Here is a 16570-nt window from a genome sequence, read left to right as displayed (position 1 = left end):
ATGTGGCAGAACAAGCCAGATGGTATAGTTTGGATCTGAAATGTTCTCCAAAGGTTCCGGTGTTAAAGGTTTGGTCCCCACTGAGGCCCCAGGAAGTGGAAGAACTTTCCCTAGGACCTGGGGAAGGGGTGCAGGTCATAGAGGATGTGTTAGTCAACCCTCCCTTCATGGAGACAGAATACCTGGCACCAGCAATTTAACGGTGAGTTTTATTTGGCTCACAGTTTCAGAGGATTCAGTCCATTATTATCTTACTCCAAGGCAGAAACAGAATGATGGAAGGTCTTTTAAGGAGGAAGGCTGCACAATCCATGGCAGACAGGAAGCAGAGAGAGCAGGAAGTCAGAGAGAGAGAGAGAGACATCCTGCGAAGGCATACCCCCAATGATGTACCACTTCTTACCAGGTCCTGCCTCCTAATGCCATAGTCAGCTAGGAAGTCCTGAGTGCCCTAATCCACTAATGAGCCTAGGGCCTTGTGATTCAATCGCCATCCAAAGGTCCCACCTCTAACACATGAGACTTTTGGGGGACGGATTAAACAACAGAAGGTATGGTCTGGAAAGTGAAAGTGGGACTTAGTCCCGGCCTTTTCTCTTTTGCTTTCCAGCTGTGACCGTTAATCAGAGTATGTCAAGTTGATTGGATTAAGAAATGCCTAATAGGTTAGTAAAGCATCTTTCTGTATTTGTCTTTGTGTGTTTCCAGACATAGTGACATGTAAGCCAGCACACCAAGGGGGAAGCCACATCCTGATTATGGGTGTCACCAACCTGTAGGTTTGTAGCCTGGATGGAATAAAAGGGAAAGAAGGAGGAAATTGGCCTGAATTTTGAAGAAGTCCATTCTAGTTGAGTGCTGCCATTGCCTGTGAGCATCATACTCCAGTTTCATCATCTTCGCTGTGAAAACTCATACCAGTGATTCTCCAGGCCTTTGGTCTTGGACTAGTGCTATATCCTTGATCTTTCTTGTTTTGTGACTTTTAGCTTCTTGGACTGAGCAGCTACTCAGTCCTCCAGGTCTCTGGTGCACAGAAGCCCCTTGTGTAGTATCCTGCCTTTGACACTGTAAGGTAACCAAATAAATTGCCTTATATAATCAGACAGACTTGTAGATAGATAGATAAAATAGAGATATAGACATAGAGATTCTATTGATTCTGTTCCACCAGAGAATCCTAACCAATACAGCAGCCATGAAATCAGTAAGTTTTCTCTACTATGTGTCCCTGCCATGATATGGCATCATGGGCTCAAGCAATGGGGCCAACTGATCATAGATTGAAACCTCCAAGTCATAGACTGAGCTTTTTCTCTTATAAGTTCTTATCTTAGACAATTGTTATACTGACTTAAAGCTAATATCAGACCAGCAAAGAGCTAGAAGCATATGCATCTATGTCAAAGTAAATTTTTTAAAAAGTCAAGGTAAGATTGATGGTTTCAAGAACCAAAGGAAATCAGCATAGCAGAAAAAATGTTTATTAAGGTACAGAAAACCAGAGGGTAGCCAGACAGTGGGCAAATTTTGTCATGCTTAATAGAATGGTGAGAAACATGAGGTTATATTGAATGCAACTAGAAGCTAATTAACTAAAACTTTAAAGGGAACATGATTGTATGCTTTTAAAATTGCTCTCTGAATGCTGTGTTGGGAATGGTTTGGAGGAGGCAAGAGAGTAAAAACAATGAGAAGAGTTGTAAAAATTGTGGTTGTATAGGGAAGAGACTGGTGTGAGTTGGATGGGTGGAGTAGAAATACAAATAGAACTCAGATTAGATACATTTTTGGGGGAGATTCAAAAGGACTTGAGAATGGATTAGAAATAATATGATTTCTATGTTTATGATGATAGCACCAAGACTTAATGACTTTTACTAAGGTAGGAGATCCTGAGGAAGGAATGCATATGAAAAAGTCACAGGTCTCCCTTGTAAGTGATAAATGTAAGTTATTGATGTGGTAGACAAGAGGAAATATCTGGTAGACAAGTAGACACATGAACTTGAAGCTTGTGAGAGAGGAGCTTGGAGAATTCACAGCATATAGGTGATATAAATCTCTTGTATATAGGAAACATGATTCTAGATGGAAAGTAAAGAAAGCTAAGTTCTGAAGAATCTAATATTTAACAACTGGGACAAAGAAGGGAATCCAAATAGCAAAAAGAACTGAGGAAGAAAAGTCAGAAACAGAAGAGCAAATCAGAATTGTGTGTATGCTGTGGAGGGGAGAAATCTACCAAGAAAGGTCTTCTTACTGGACCAAGAATTGCTGAGAGAGGGTTCTTGGATGATGTAGAGAGAGAAGCACATGAGATTTCTGTAAACACAAAAAGTATGTTTGACAGAAGATTCAGTCATATGTTGGGAAATAGAATCTGGGTTACAATGGGGTAGTAGGAACAATGAACAGAGGAAGTAAATGCCTACATGTAATTCGTAGTTACTTTCCCATTGTTGAGTCACCCAAAGTTAAAGGGAGAAAGGTTTATTGTACCTCACAGTTTGTGGAGGTTTCAGTCCATAGTTGGCTGGCTCCAAGGCACAGTGCCATGGCAGAGGGGCATCACATAGGAGAAACAGTTCATGGCAGGTAGAAGGAGCAAAACAGTGAAGCGGGAAGCGACAAACAGCCAGCAACAAGCTACCACAGCAGCCCTCTTTCTGTCCATTGTATTCTATCCAGGCTACTCATACCCAGGAAAGGCCTTCCCATTTTCCACTCTCAGAACTATGCCAAACCAATCAGTGGACTAATTTAGTAATCACACACCCTTGATCCCAGCATCACACATTCTAGGTACCAGCATCTCTGAAAACCCCCATCTATGACTGCATGAGGTTTTGGGGGCACATCTAGATACAAGCCTCATTCTTGTTGATGATGGAGATCCTATATGCATAAATAAAGATACACAAATCTACAAGATAATTTCTCTTCTTTTACACTAGAGGAATTTTCACCTTGATTATTCATACCTAGCAATATATCATGCAAATTTTTCATATCAGTTTGCACAGAAGTCTTTGTTGTTTTTTTGCTGTGGTTATTGTTTTGTTTTCCACAACTGCATAGTATAGGATTCCATGGTATGGTTCTAACATATTTTATTTAACCATTTGGATTTTTCCCTATCTTGTTTTACACAATGCTATAATTACATATCAGGTTTGCTGTACTATTAGGAGGCACTGTTGCTTCCTATAAGAGTTGTACTAATCTTCATTTCTATGTGCAATGTACAAATTGTCACTATTCCCTCACAATTTAATTAATTTCATGCATTATCAAAATTTTCTAGTTATTCTGATTTGATAAATTATAAATGTATATGTATACATAAAATGAATGAAATTCATGTAGCAGACAATTACACTTTTTAAAATATACAATTAAGTGAAATTTAGTTCACTAGCCATGTTCTCAAATTACGACTTCTATCAAGTACCAAACATTTTTACTCCCACCAAAGAAAACACCACATTCATGCAGAAACTTTTTCTCTATCCCTTTCCTGTAGCCCCTGACAACCACCAGTGTGCTTTCTATTCTTAGGATTCCCCTATTCTTGGCAGATTCTATAAATGAAATCGTATGACATCATTTTGTTTGGATTTTTGTAGTTAGTCTAATGCTCTTGAGGTTCTTCCATATTGTAGAATGTATCAGTACTTCATTTCTTTTGGTGGATGTTTAATATTTTATCTTATTAAGGCAATATATTTATGCTCTGATTCAGTGATATTTAGATTTCTTCTACATTTTACTTATGAACAGTGCAATTATGAACATTTATGTGTAAATACTTGTTTCAGTGCCTACTTTCAATTTTTAGAGTATATATGTAAAAATGGAATTGCTGAATCATAAAGCAATACAATGTTTAGGTTTTGAGGAAATGTCAAACTGTTTAAAATAAATATTTGTTGAGAATAAACAGACACATATTATAAAAGGGATATTGATAAAACTGTCACCCTTAACACAATGAATTTCCATCTCCTTCCTGTCCAGCGAGACATTCTCTGTCACCACAGAAATTACTCCTCTGTTCCCCAGGACACACTTGGTCCTTCCCAGTGCATTTGCATTCTCTCCTTGTAGTTGCTGCTGAGTGCTCAGTGACACGGAGAGCCCCTCACCTTTCTGTTCCTTGGTATTCTCACATTCTTTCTATCCCATGGTGCAAGTTTGTGGAATGGAATCATATGCCCTTACCTTACAGAGCTTCTTTCTGCTTTTAATTCAGAATGCTCATTCTCAATGTAGAAGTTTGAGGACTACTGACAAAATTACCATGAGACTCTCAAAGCAACTTCAGTTCTTTTTGTTTTGTTTTGTTTATTGAGACAGGGTCTTGCTATGTAGTTCAGACTGGCCTTGCACTCATTATATAGCCTAGCCTGGCCTTGAACTCATGGCAATCCTCCTGCCTCATCCTCCTGAGTGGAGTGCTGGGATAACAAGCATGTGTCACCACACCTATCAGTAACTACATTTTTAACTTGTAAATTTTTAAAAAGATATAGAAAGGAAAATACTCAATTTATGTGGTCACATGACTCTAACAGGATTGCTAATAAAACATGTAATGATAACTATATGACTACCCAAAAAAGATTAGAATGTGTTCATTAACAGTCACAAAAGTTATTGGTTTATGGGTACTCATGGCGTTTCCTTTTCTCATTTCTGGGTGGCTCACCAACTGAACATTTCCCTTCTTTTATTTGTTTTTGCCTAGTAAATTACAGTATTTATGCACATGTGTTTAAAAAACCCTTGCTTAGCTTAGGGATGTGAGGAAGAGATACTAAAAGAACAAAGGGAGGCTAAGATTCAGTTATTAGAGAAAAATACAGAGGGGGAAAAAAGAAGAGGGAAGGAAAAGGAGGAGAAAGGAAAGAATCATCATCTGGGTACAGACTCAGGGAAGGGTTTCCAGTGGGATTTTAGTTTAGAGAGAGGCCAAGGGAGTGAGCAATCATTCTAGTTATTTACCTTCGTTAGACAAAACACAGCATCCAATGAAAAGTGAATTTAAAAGCTTATTTTTAGTTTATTTATATATTTCTTTTTTCCAGTCGTTTTTGAGATAAAACTACAATACTAAAATAAAGTTCTGGTAGATAACTTGCAAATCTCAACACTGTTTACTGACCTCAGTTTGAGATATTTAAGAACTTTCATCAACTTAGTACCCATGACACAAAGCTCAAGGAGGCCTTTTCAAGTCCAGCCTGGGTAGCTCAGCCAGCCTGTCTTACACAATAAAAAGTTTAGGGAGGTGACAAAACAAAAAATTACAAAAAGTATTGAAGAAAGACATTGCAGCATTCTCACAAAATGTCAGTGTATTTTACTTCAATCTTTCATTGCTTAATAGACACCTCCTATTTCTCTTTAAGGTTGGCATGAAAGTAAAAGAGGTAGGGAAAGAGGTGCTCAGGGACATGAGGAGTCTGGGTTTGAGGTCTGTGTGAAGGGATAGCTCTTAGGATAATCCTTCAGGAACAAGGGGTCAATTTATATTTCACTAATGCAAAGGAAAAATTTTGATGTTGTAAAATATCAGTCTTTCTCTTATTACTACACATTTTTCATTATATTTTCTCTGACTCATGTTATTATAAACATCTATACAGTAAAATAAAAATTTTAAATTACAAGTTATTTCTGCTTATGATTTGTCTGTTTTCCTATACCTCCCTTAATATTTTCTTTATATGTGAGAATGTATGTGATGTTTGAATTGAAACAAACAACAATAAATAAACAAGTCAGAAAACAAAGTAAATTAAATGTGAAGAGCCTTGACCCTACACTTGAAAACATCTAACTTTTCAACATGAAAACATTGCTCAGTAACTTCTTTGCCTTTCAGATTCAGATGAAAATGTTCGTTCATGTTTGCTTTTAACAAGGAGAAAGGAATGAAGAAAGATAAAAACATTTAGAGTATACAGTGAATCCAGCAATCTCAAATAGCCACTTTTGACTGCTCTATTTTTTCTTTTCTCAGCCATCCTCTTCTTATAGAAGAAACACCAGTTTAAATTATTTCTCCACTTTATAAAAGTGTGCTGTTCCAAAGACTTCTGTATATATGATTGGTTCTAATCCATCAAAAGATAACATTGATTCATAAGCCATATAATTCATAGCATTAAATCAACCAGCCTTTGAACACTAGCTCTATGTAGCAAGCATCTATAGGCATGCCCTTGCCCCCTTGTCATCAGATTTGACACCAGCTAAAAGAAACAACTCCTGGAACTACATCATGCAGACTCAGAGTGAGAGTATTCTGAAGGTCACCCTCATCATTCCATTCTTTTCGTCACACTTTTTAGCACATATTTATTGAACACTCTCTGTGTGCTCAATTTGGCCATGAAATGAGTTTATAGAATTTCTTTCACTTACTCTACCACCTACAGAAAAGTTTGTGAACACGGTGTTTATATGTTTTTTCATTTGTTTTATTATAGTAATATCTTTCCCCAAAATATAATCCTACATGGTTCAGGGGAACAAATGTATGTTAATACAAATGTAAATATATGATAGATGTGTGTGTGTGTTTGTGCGTGTGTGTGTGAGAGAGAGAGAGAGAGGAGGAGAAGGAGGAGGAGGATGGGGGAGGAGGAGGAGGAGGAGGAGGAGGAGGTGGTGGAGGAGGAGGAGGAGGAGAGGAGGGAGACTTTGGCATGGCAGAGTGTTCACAGCATTTAAGATAACTGAAAGTGCTTAACCATGGGAATCTATTGAATCTGCTCTTTTATGCCTATTGTCTTCATGGGACCCAAATCTGATTCCAATGGAAAGAAGAGGAAGCTAGTTGCAAGAGTTAACTGAAGCATCTTGGTTGGTTTTCATTCTTGCAAGTTTGGGGAAAATATAAAAATCTTTACAAGACATTTTTTCCCCAGAATAATAAAATAATTCCCTTTCAATTGTATAAAAGATCATATTTCTAAATTGTACACAGTGCTCATTGAATGCTTATTTTTGGAGTATGAATTTGAGATACTGGTACATAGAACACAGTACTTTAAAATATTTACATCACCTTGCGCCAGGGATTTAGCTCAGGGGTTGCACTGCCTGCCTCAAAATATTTATATCACCTTGAGTACTTTCAAAAGAAAGTTGTCACTCATTTTGATTTATGCATTTAGGTTGGCATCTCTGTATTTTTATGTTAACCATAGATTAATAAATAAGAGAAATTGTACAAAAGAAAAAATTAAGAAAAATTAGGCAGAAAATAATCATCCTCATGAGATATGTATCTGTATCCATCGAAAAGAATGACTTGGAAATAAACTAAAAGTGACAAAAGAGAAATTCTTAGTAAGTGTGTGACACTTATATTAATTATATAGAGTAATGTATTTCATTGTGACATTTTCATATATGAATGTAGCATACATTGATTGTATCCATCTCCATTACTTCCCCTCCTCCTCCCACCAAGACCCTTTTTCTTCTCTAATAATTTAGTTCTACTTTCATGTCTTTTTTATAAAATACATATGAGAGACAATATATAATACTTTTCTGAGTCTGGTTTATTTTACTTAATATGATCTTCAATTTTTTCCATTTTCCTGCAAATGAGATGATTTTGTTCTTCGTTATGGCTGAATAAGCTTCTGAAAGAGAAAAAACTGTTAGGACAAATACTTAAAATCACCATTGTCTGGTTGGATTTCCCCAATTTAAAAACATTTTTATTCCATAGAAAGAAAAAAAAATTCTAATGATATCAGAAATTCAACTCCTGTAAATATTTTACTTTACAGAAAATGATAAAATAGAAATAAATCCTCATTGAAGGAATGTTTCCTAAAATAAAAGCAAAGAATTGAAGAAAATCTTCATAGACAGATACTAGACTAAATCAAATGAAAAGACTTGTGATAATTATGATGTATATAAAAGATGTGAGGAGAAAGGAAAACTCTAGAAGTTAAAAAATTGTTTTTGAAATAAATCAGTAGCTTAGACAAAGTGAGAACAGCTCCATATTGAAAAAAGCCTAAATAAATGTGGTCAACATATAGAATTTTGGGGGAGTCTGATTCTGAAAAATCAAATGTGAAAAGAGTTTTTAAAAATCGGGGAAATTGGAGTATGTACTTACTGTGGAGTCTTATGCATTTGGAAGGTGATTGGATCACGGGAGTGCTATGCTCATCAGGGGATTCATCCAATTATGAGATTATAACTGAATTTGCTATTAGGATGTGGGGCCTGGCTGGAAGAAACAGGTCTCTCCTGTGGTCTGGAAGGGAGTATTCATGTGCCCACTTTCTTCTTTCTTTTCATCTGCTGCCTGGCCAACACTGGATAAAGTATTTTACCTCTGTCATGCCCTTTCACCATGACATTTCTGCCTTGAAGCCAGCTGACTATGGACTAAACCAACTGAAACTGTGTGCAAAAATAAACCTCCCCTCCTTTAAGTTATGAATGTAGGGTATTTTGTCCCAGTGATGGGAAAACTGACTAATATATTTGATAATAAGAATTTATTGCTAATTTTGCTATGAATGATAATGACATCCCCTATGTAAATAGGAAATTGTCTAGACTTTATTGGAGGCACACTAAAATACATAGAGTGAAATGATGTGATGGCTGCAATTTGTTTTAAAGTAACTACAGCAGGTAAAAAAGAAGAGGAGTAGATAAGACAATTCAGAAATAAATGAAAATCATGAGTCACTGATTTGAATATGTGGGGTTTGACTGGATTTTTTCTTTATTTTTAAGTATGTTCAAATTCTTCATTATAGAAATATTAATAGTACATGATGATAAAATAATATATATGTGTTTTAGAAAATTTATTAAAAATAATAAATCGTAAAATAAAATTCAGCCATAATACTACTCAAGAGTTGGGGGTATTTACATTCTAGATATTATTTTTTATTACATTTATTGGTATAATTTAGATATACATAATGATCACATTCATCATAAGGAATTTGTACCTGTACATGATTCTTGATTTTTTCTCATTCCTTTCCCCTCCTTTCAACCCTCTTTCCCCTCCTTATTTGAAAAGCTTTGTTTCCATTTTATCTTTCTTTTCTCATGTTTTTTTTCCTTTTTCCCTTCCTTCCTTTCCTCCTCCCCCACCCTAGAGCCCCTTTCCATTTAAACATTTTACAATATTTATTATACATTTTAGTCCTTATTTACACTTTCAGTTTCTCATACCAGAGAAACAATGTAATATTTACATATGTGTTTGATTTATTTCACTTAAGAATATGATCTCAAGGAACAACCATTTACCTATAAATGTCTCGTTTATCCTTCTTTATGGCTGAATAGTATTCTATTGTATAAAAGACATCAAATATTCTTTATTCATTCATCAGTGATGGACATGCAGTGTTTCCAAGATTTAGTTATGACGAACTGTGCTGCTATAAACATGGGTGTGCATATATCGCTGTGGTATGATGCTTTTAATTCTTTTGGGAAGATACCCAGAAGGGCAATAGATGGATCAAATGTAAATGCTAGTCCTAGCTTTTTGAGGAATCTCCACACTGATTTCCACAGTGATTGCACCAGTCTGAATACCCACCAACAGTGGAGAAGGGTTTCTTTTTCCCATGGCCCCATCAACATTTATTATTTGTTGATTCCTTGATAATAGCCATTCTTTTTGGAGTGAGATGGAATCTCAGCATTGTTTTAATTTGTATCTCTTGAATGACCAGTGATGTTGAACATTTATTTTCATATATTTATTTGATGTTTGTATTTCTTCATCTGAAAAGTATATATTCACCTCAAATGCCCATTTTTGGATTGGATGTTAAATTTGGGGGTTCGATTTTTTTTCAGTTCTTTTTATATTCCAGATTTTAATCTTTTGTCTGAGGAAAAGCTAGCAAACATCTTTTCCCACTCTGTTGGTTGTGTCTTCACTCTTTTGGTGATTTCTTTTGCTGTGCAAAAGCTTTTTAATAAGATGAGATACCAGCTGTTGATTCTTTGTAATATTTCCTGTGTGATCAGGGTTTTGTTCATGAAGTCTTTGCCTATACTTATGTCTTCAAGAGTTCTACCTATTATCTCTTTCAGAAGATTTAGTGTTTATGTTTTAATATTTAGATCTTTGATCCATTTTGATTTTAGTTTAGCACATGATGAGATATGGGTCTAGTTTTAGTCTTTGGCATGTGGAAAGCCAGTTTTTCCAGCACCGTTTTTTGAAGAGGCTTTCCTCCAATGAAGATGTTTGGTCCCTTTGTCAAAGATAAGGGGGTTGAGTGTGTTTGGAGTTGTTTCTGCATCTTCTAGTGTGGTCTATTTATCCTCGGATCTGTTTGTTTTTTTTTTTTCCGTAGTACCATACTCTTTTTATCACAGTAACTATGTAGTATAATTTCAAATTAGGAATTGTGATGCCCACTTGTTGCCCAGAATTACCTTTATTGCCCAGAATTATTTGCTATTCTAGGTCTCTTCTGGTTCCAAATGGATTTTAGGAAATTTTTCTGTAGTTCTGTGAGGTATGCTAATGGTATTTTGATTGGGATTGCATTAAATCTGTATATCAATTTTGGGAATGTGCCCATTTTTACTATGTTGATTCTTCTTACCCATGAGCAAGGGATAACTTTCTATTTTCTGATATCCCCTTAGATATCCTTTTTCAGAATACTTCAGTTTTTAGTAAAAAGATCTTTTACTTCCTTATTAGATTGATTCCTAAGTATTCCAGTTTTTTTATGTTATGAAGGGGTGGTTTTCCTAATTTCTCTCTCAGTAAGTTTGTTATTTGTGTACTGGAATGCTATTGATTTTTGAGTGTTCACTTTGTATCCAGCTATGTGACTGAATTTGGTTATTGAATCTAGAAGTCTTTTGGTGGAGTTTTAGGGGTCTTCTACGTAGAATATCACGTCATCTGCAAATAATGACAGTTTAAATTCTTCCCTTCCTACCTTTATTCCTTTTATTTCTTTCTCTTGTCTAATTGCTCTGACTAATGTTTCCAGAACTATATTGAATAAGAGTGGTGATAATGGACGTCCTTGTCTTTTTTCTGATTTTAGAGTAAAAACTTTTGGTTTTTGACCATTTAGTATGTGCTATTTGTCATAGATGGCTCTTATCAGATTGAGATGAAGGCTATCCCAATTTTCTGTAGGATTTTTATCACGAATGGGTGTTAAACTCTGTCAAATGTTTTTTCTGTATCTATTGAGATGATGATGTGATTTTTGTCTTTCATTATCTTGACCTAGTGTATTACATTTATTGATTTTCAGATGCTGAAACATCCCTGTGTCCCTGGGATGAATCCTACTTGGTCGTGATGTACAATTTTCTCGATAATTTGGTGCATTCTGTTTGCCAGTAACTTACTGAGGATTTTTGCATCTATCTTCATTAGGGACATGGCCTGTACTTCTCTTTTTTCAATGGATCCTTCTTTGACTTTAGTATCAGGGTTAATACCTGCTTCAAGGAATGAGTTGGTTCCTTTTAAATTTCATTAAAGAATTTTAGAAGTAATAATGTTAGTTCTTCTCTAAATTTCTTGTAGAATTCAACAGTGGATCCATTAGGACCTAGGCTTTTTTTATTGGTAATTTTTAAATTACATCTTCAATTTCATTGACTGATATTGGGCTATTTAGAATTTTTATAACTTGTTGATTCAGCTTTGGTAACTAATATGTATTTAAGAATCTGTCTATTTTTTCTCTGTTTTCTATTTTATTACAATAAAGGTTTGCATAGTAGGTATTGATGATCTTCTGGATTTCTGCAGGATCTGTTGTGATAGCCCCCTTTTTGTTCCTAGATGCATGGATTTGAGTCTTTTCTTCCCTTTTTTCATAAGGTTGCCTAAGAATTTATCAGTTTTCTTTAATCTTTCAAAGAACCAACTCTTTGATTCATTGATTGTCTCTATTGTTTTCTTAATCTCAATAGCATTAATTTCTGCTCTGATCTTTATAATTTCCTCCCTTATATGAGCTTTGGACTTGAGTTTTTCTTGTTCTAGAAGTTTGAGGTTCTACATTAGATTGTGTATTTGAGCTCACTCTATTTTCCTGATGTGAGAGTTCATTGCTGTATATTTCTTGCATAGCACTGCTTTCCTTGCGTCCCATAAATTCTGGTATATTGTATTGGCATCATCATTTAATTTTAGATACTACTTAATTTCTTTAATTTCACCTGTGACCCACTGAGTGTGAAGTGGTGTGCTATTTAATTTCCATGTGTTTATGAATTTCTTCATGGTTTCTTTTCCATTGATTTCCAATTTCATTGGACTATAGCCTGATAATATGTATGGAATGATTTTAACTCTTTGCATTTACTTAAACCTCTTCTATGACATAGTATGTGGTCTATTTTGGAAAATGTTCCATGCACAACTCTAAAGAATGTGTATTCTAATATTGTGGGTGGAACACTGTGTACATCTATTAAGTCTATGTGTTTACAGGTTTGGTTCAGTTCTGATTCTTCTTTGTTTATTTTTTTTTGTAGTGCTCTGTCTATTTGTGACAGTGGGGTACTGAGTCCCTCATTTCAACTGTATTAGTGCCTATTTGATTCTTCATGTCTGTTAATATTTGTTTTATAAAGTTGGGTATACTGGTATTTGGTGCACATATTTATGATTGTTGTCTCTTCTTTGGGTTGTTTTCCCTTAACAAGTATATAGTGACATTCTTTGTCTCTTTTGATTTGTCTTGGCTTAAAATTCATTTTATCTGCAAATAGAATAGCGACTCTTGCTTTTTTCTGGGTTCCTGTCACATGAAGTATTATTTTCCATCCTTTGATTGTCAGTCTATGAATTTCTTTTTGAATTATAAGTGTTTCCTGTATGCACCAAATTTTTAGATCTTGTTTCTTGATCCATTCTGGCAGTTGGTTTCTTTTTATTGGTGAATTGAGACCATTTACAGTGATGGTTATAATTGATATGTATTGGCTTATCTTTGTTGTATTATTTTCCTGTTGCTGGTTCCCTCTCTTTCCCCTTTGTTTAATGCTTGCCTTGCCTGGTGGTTTCTTTCTATTGGTTTTCTTGGAATTGTGATCTTCATTATCTCTTTCTAAAACATCTTTCCCACTGATTCTGAAAAATAGTTTTGCAGGATACATCTATCGATTGCAGGTTGTTTTCTCTCAGGATTTGAAATACAGTGGACCCTTGATTTACAAAATGAATTTGTTCATGAGGGCTGGTTTTAATTCAAGTTGGTTAAGTGAAGGCTCAGGCTTCTCTACACAGCCTTTAAAGTCTCTCTCCTATATACAGGCAGATCTCAGTGTGCTTAGAGAGATATTGGCCCAGGATTTCTCAATTAACCTCACACAGGAAAAGATGTTGTAATATTCTTTCTAGATCTCTTTAAGGCTTTAATCTGTATCTGAGACCATTGGAAGCATAAGGAGCCAGCATTCAGGTCATAACTTAAGACTTTGTACGTTAAAACTAAAATTCTAGTCATAGCCTAATTTGTTCCTATATCAGGCTGGTCATAATTGAGGGTCTACTGTACTTCATTCCAAGCTCTCATTGACTTCAGTGTTTGTGTTGAGAAGTCTGCTGTGATTCCGATGCACTTTCCTTTATAGGAAAATTGTCTTTTCCTTAACAGCTTTCAAGTGTTGATTTCCTGGAAGCTTGATTATCACATGCCTTGGTGTAGATTTATTTTGGTTATGGCTAATTAGAGTTCTATATGCTTCACTTATCTGTATGTCAAACTTCCATGCTTAGGAATTTTTTTGCTATTACTTCTGTGAACAGGTTTTTTTAATTTCATTTGTGCTGACTCTTGCTTTTTCATGGACTCTGATCAATCATATGTTGTTGTTTTGCATCATTTTGCAGCTGTTGGATTGTTTCTTCATGGTCCCTTGCTATTTTTAAGAGATATTACTTTTCATGACCACCAACCATAATCCTGTTTTCTAGGCCTAATATTCTGTCTTCACTTTCATTCATTTGGCTTTGGAAATTTTCAATGGAATTTTTAAATTCCTGGACATCTATTTGCATCTGTTTTGTGGATTCTATTTCTTTCCTATGTTAAAGATTCATGGTTTCATTCATTTCCTAAGGTCCTCTATTTTTTCTTTAACCTATGTCTACTCTAGATTTTCTGAGCAGGTCTTTCATTATGATCATCATCTTTATTTTTACCTGATAAATTATTTCTTCTCTGATTTTCTGTGTAGCCTCATTCTTCTGTTTATTTGTTTACTTACATCTGGTGCTATCATTTCAGAAAATTCAAGTGGGTGTCTTTTGATTTCCTATATCTCATTGTCCTGGATTTGTCTTGGGTAGGTTGGAGGTCTCCAGTTACATTTTGATTCTAGGTCATGTCATATTCTATTTTTTAATTTTAATTTGTTTTTTGTGTTGATGTTTGTAAATTTCTTCTGGTAGAAAGCTTTATCAGTAGTATTGAGGCTTCCCTAGGAAGTGTTGATTCCTCAGAGATGTATTCTATTTGTAGCTGGCTCTTGGTCTTTATGTTTGTCCCAAGAGTCTACCTTCTTACTTTATTAGGAATGAGAAGTTGCTATTGGGTCAGCACCCAGTCCTTTGGTACAGACTATGGTGATGGTTATGATCCCAGACAATCACTGTGTTGTCATATGTGGGGGGGCACCTGATTACAACAGGTATGACATCCTGGTTAAAGTAGTAATATTACCAATAACAATAGCATTAAGCACAGCCTAGAAACTGACAAACTGTGCTATCTACTAATCTGGTCCCTATAACCACCATAGGAACACGAGCTACAGTTATATAACAAAATCCAACATAAACCAGGAACTTGTATGCAGTGAGTTCCTCCTTAGTAGAGTCATTTTATCCTGTGTGTATATGTGTATATGTGTATGTGGGAGTTTTAAAAGAGATAGAGGACAAAATAGAGAGATAAATGAGGAAAATATAGTAGAAGCGAAGTTGAAGGGTAAATGATGAATACCCAAGCTTTGGAAAACTGGAGAAGAGGACAGGAGAGAAAGAACAAAGGAAATAGCAAAAGAATATCAAAGCTAACTAGATAGCCTAGAGACTATGTTCGGTCACATGAAAATATCAAGAAAGATAGCTGAGGAAACAGAAAAACAAGATGAACAAAACAAGCTAAACAAAAACAGTAAAAACCTAAAAGACAAAAAAAAATCCACAGATATATAAAGAAAAATGAAACAAAGAAAACCAAACCAATCCAAACCAAACAAAACAATAAAGTTCCTCTAGTGTGCACAGTTCTGTGGTGGTGTCCAAGTCTGAGCCCAAAACTATGTTGAGTAACCCCACCAAGTCTGCCGTAAGATTAGTGCTGGGAGAAGGACTGATCTTGGCCTCCAAATGTAGGGGCTGAGCCAGTCTTCAGCCAGGAAGTTTCTCTGTGTCCCTTGGTGGCCTGCTTACCTCTCCTTACGCTGTTTGTCTCTGCATCCTTCTCCGCCCCATTGCTGTGGCACCCTCAGAGATAGCCCGAGGATACTCCTAGTCCTATGTACACTTGGCCTTCCTGGTCCTTGCACTGCCTCCACTGGCATGTCTCTCTCCTTTGTTACAGGGTGGGCAGAGTGGTGTCGGGGAAACACTACTGCTGCTGCACTGGAGTCAGCCCAAGATTCTGGGTACCGCTTCAATCTCCTCTCTATGGGGGTTGGAGGGCAGTGCTGAGTTGACACTTGTCCCACCTCTTCCCAAGTTTGCTTGAATCCCAAACTCTAGATACTATTGAAAGATTTTAATGCTTTATTTACCATTGATGCTTTTCTTCTTGATGAATTATATAATGATTTCTTGAACCTCTATGTTTTCTTTTTGATTTACTTTAAAATTATAGTTTTAGGAAAGTTCCTTTACTATTAAGATTAATCATATCACATATAAACAATTTTTAAAAATTTTATATAGAACATTTAAAATTTCTTATGTCACTTTAAAATGTTTATTCGGGGTTTTTTTTCCAAGTTTTAAATTACTGCAGTTTTAAATCCTAAGAATCAAAAACTTTTTGGGATCAAGTTACTTGCAATATCCAAATACATTCAGCAAATTAAATAACTTTAACAAGGAGCTTTATCCAAAGAATTCCTGCATCAATTTACTACAAGGTGGAACATACATTGCTGAGAAATAAGTGAACACAGACTGCTCAGACAATATCAGTTTTAGGAAGTGAAAACATGACCTGTACAAAACTCCCAAGGTGAAATGAATTTTCTGTCTCTAGAGAAGTAAGTTATGTCTAGAGTAGCAGAAAGGTGATTTCATGGTGGGGACGTGAAGACGTCTTCTGTCACATGGAGAACAACTGTGACTGTATGTTTCCTGCCCCTTCCTCACATCTGAAGAGTTGAATGGATTGCCATCAGCATTATTTTTAGGTTGTGAATTCTTTAATGGTAAAGAATTTTTTTTTTCCACTGTCTTGTTTTTTTGTGTGTGTGCATGCTGGGGATAGAACTCTGGTCCTTGTGCTTGCAAGGCAGGTGGTGGAACCACTGAGCT

This window comes from Heterocephalus glaber, unplaced genomic scaffold (assembly GCF_053883595.1).
Source record: "Heterocephalus glaber isolate CG9 unplaced genomic scaffold, H.glaber_assembly_v1.0 deba00000818, whole genome shotgun sequence".
NCBI classification, from domain to species: Eukaryota; Metazoa; Chordata; class Mammalia; order Rodentia; family Bathyergidae; genus Heterocephalus; species Heterocephalus glaber.
Note: the sequence above shows the minus strand (reverse complement) of the source record.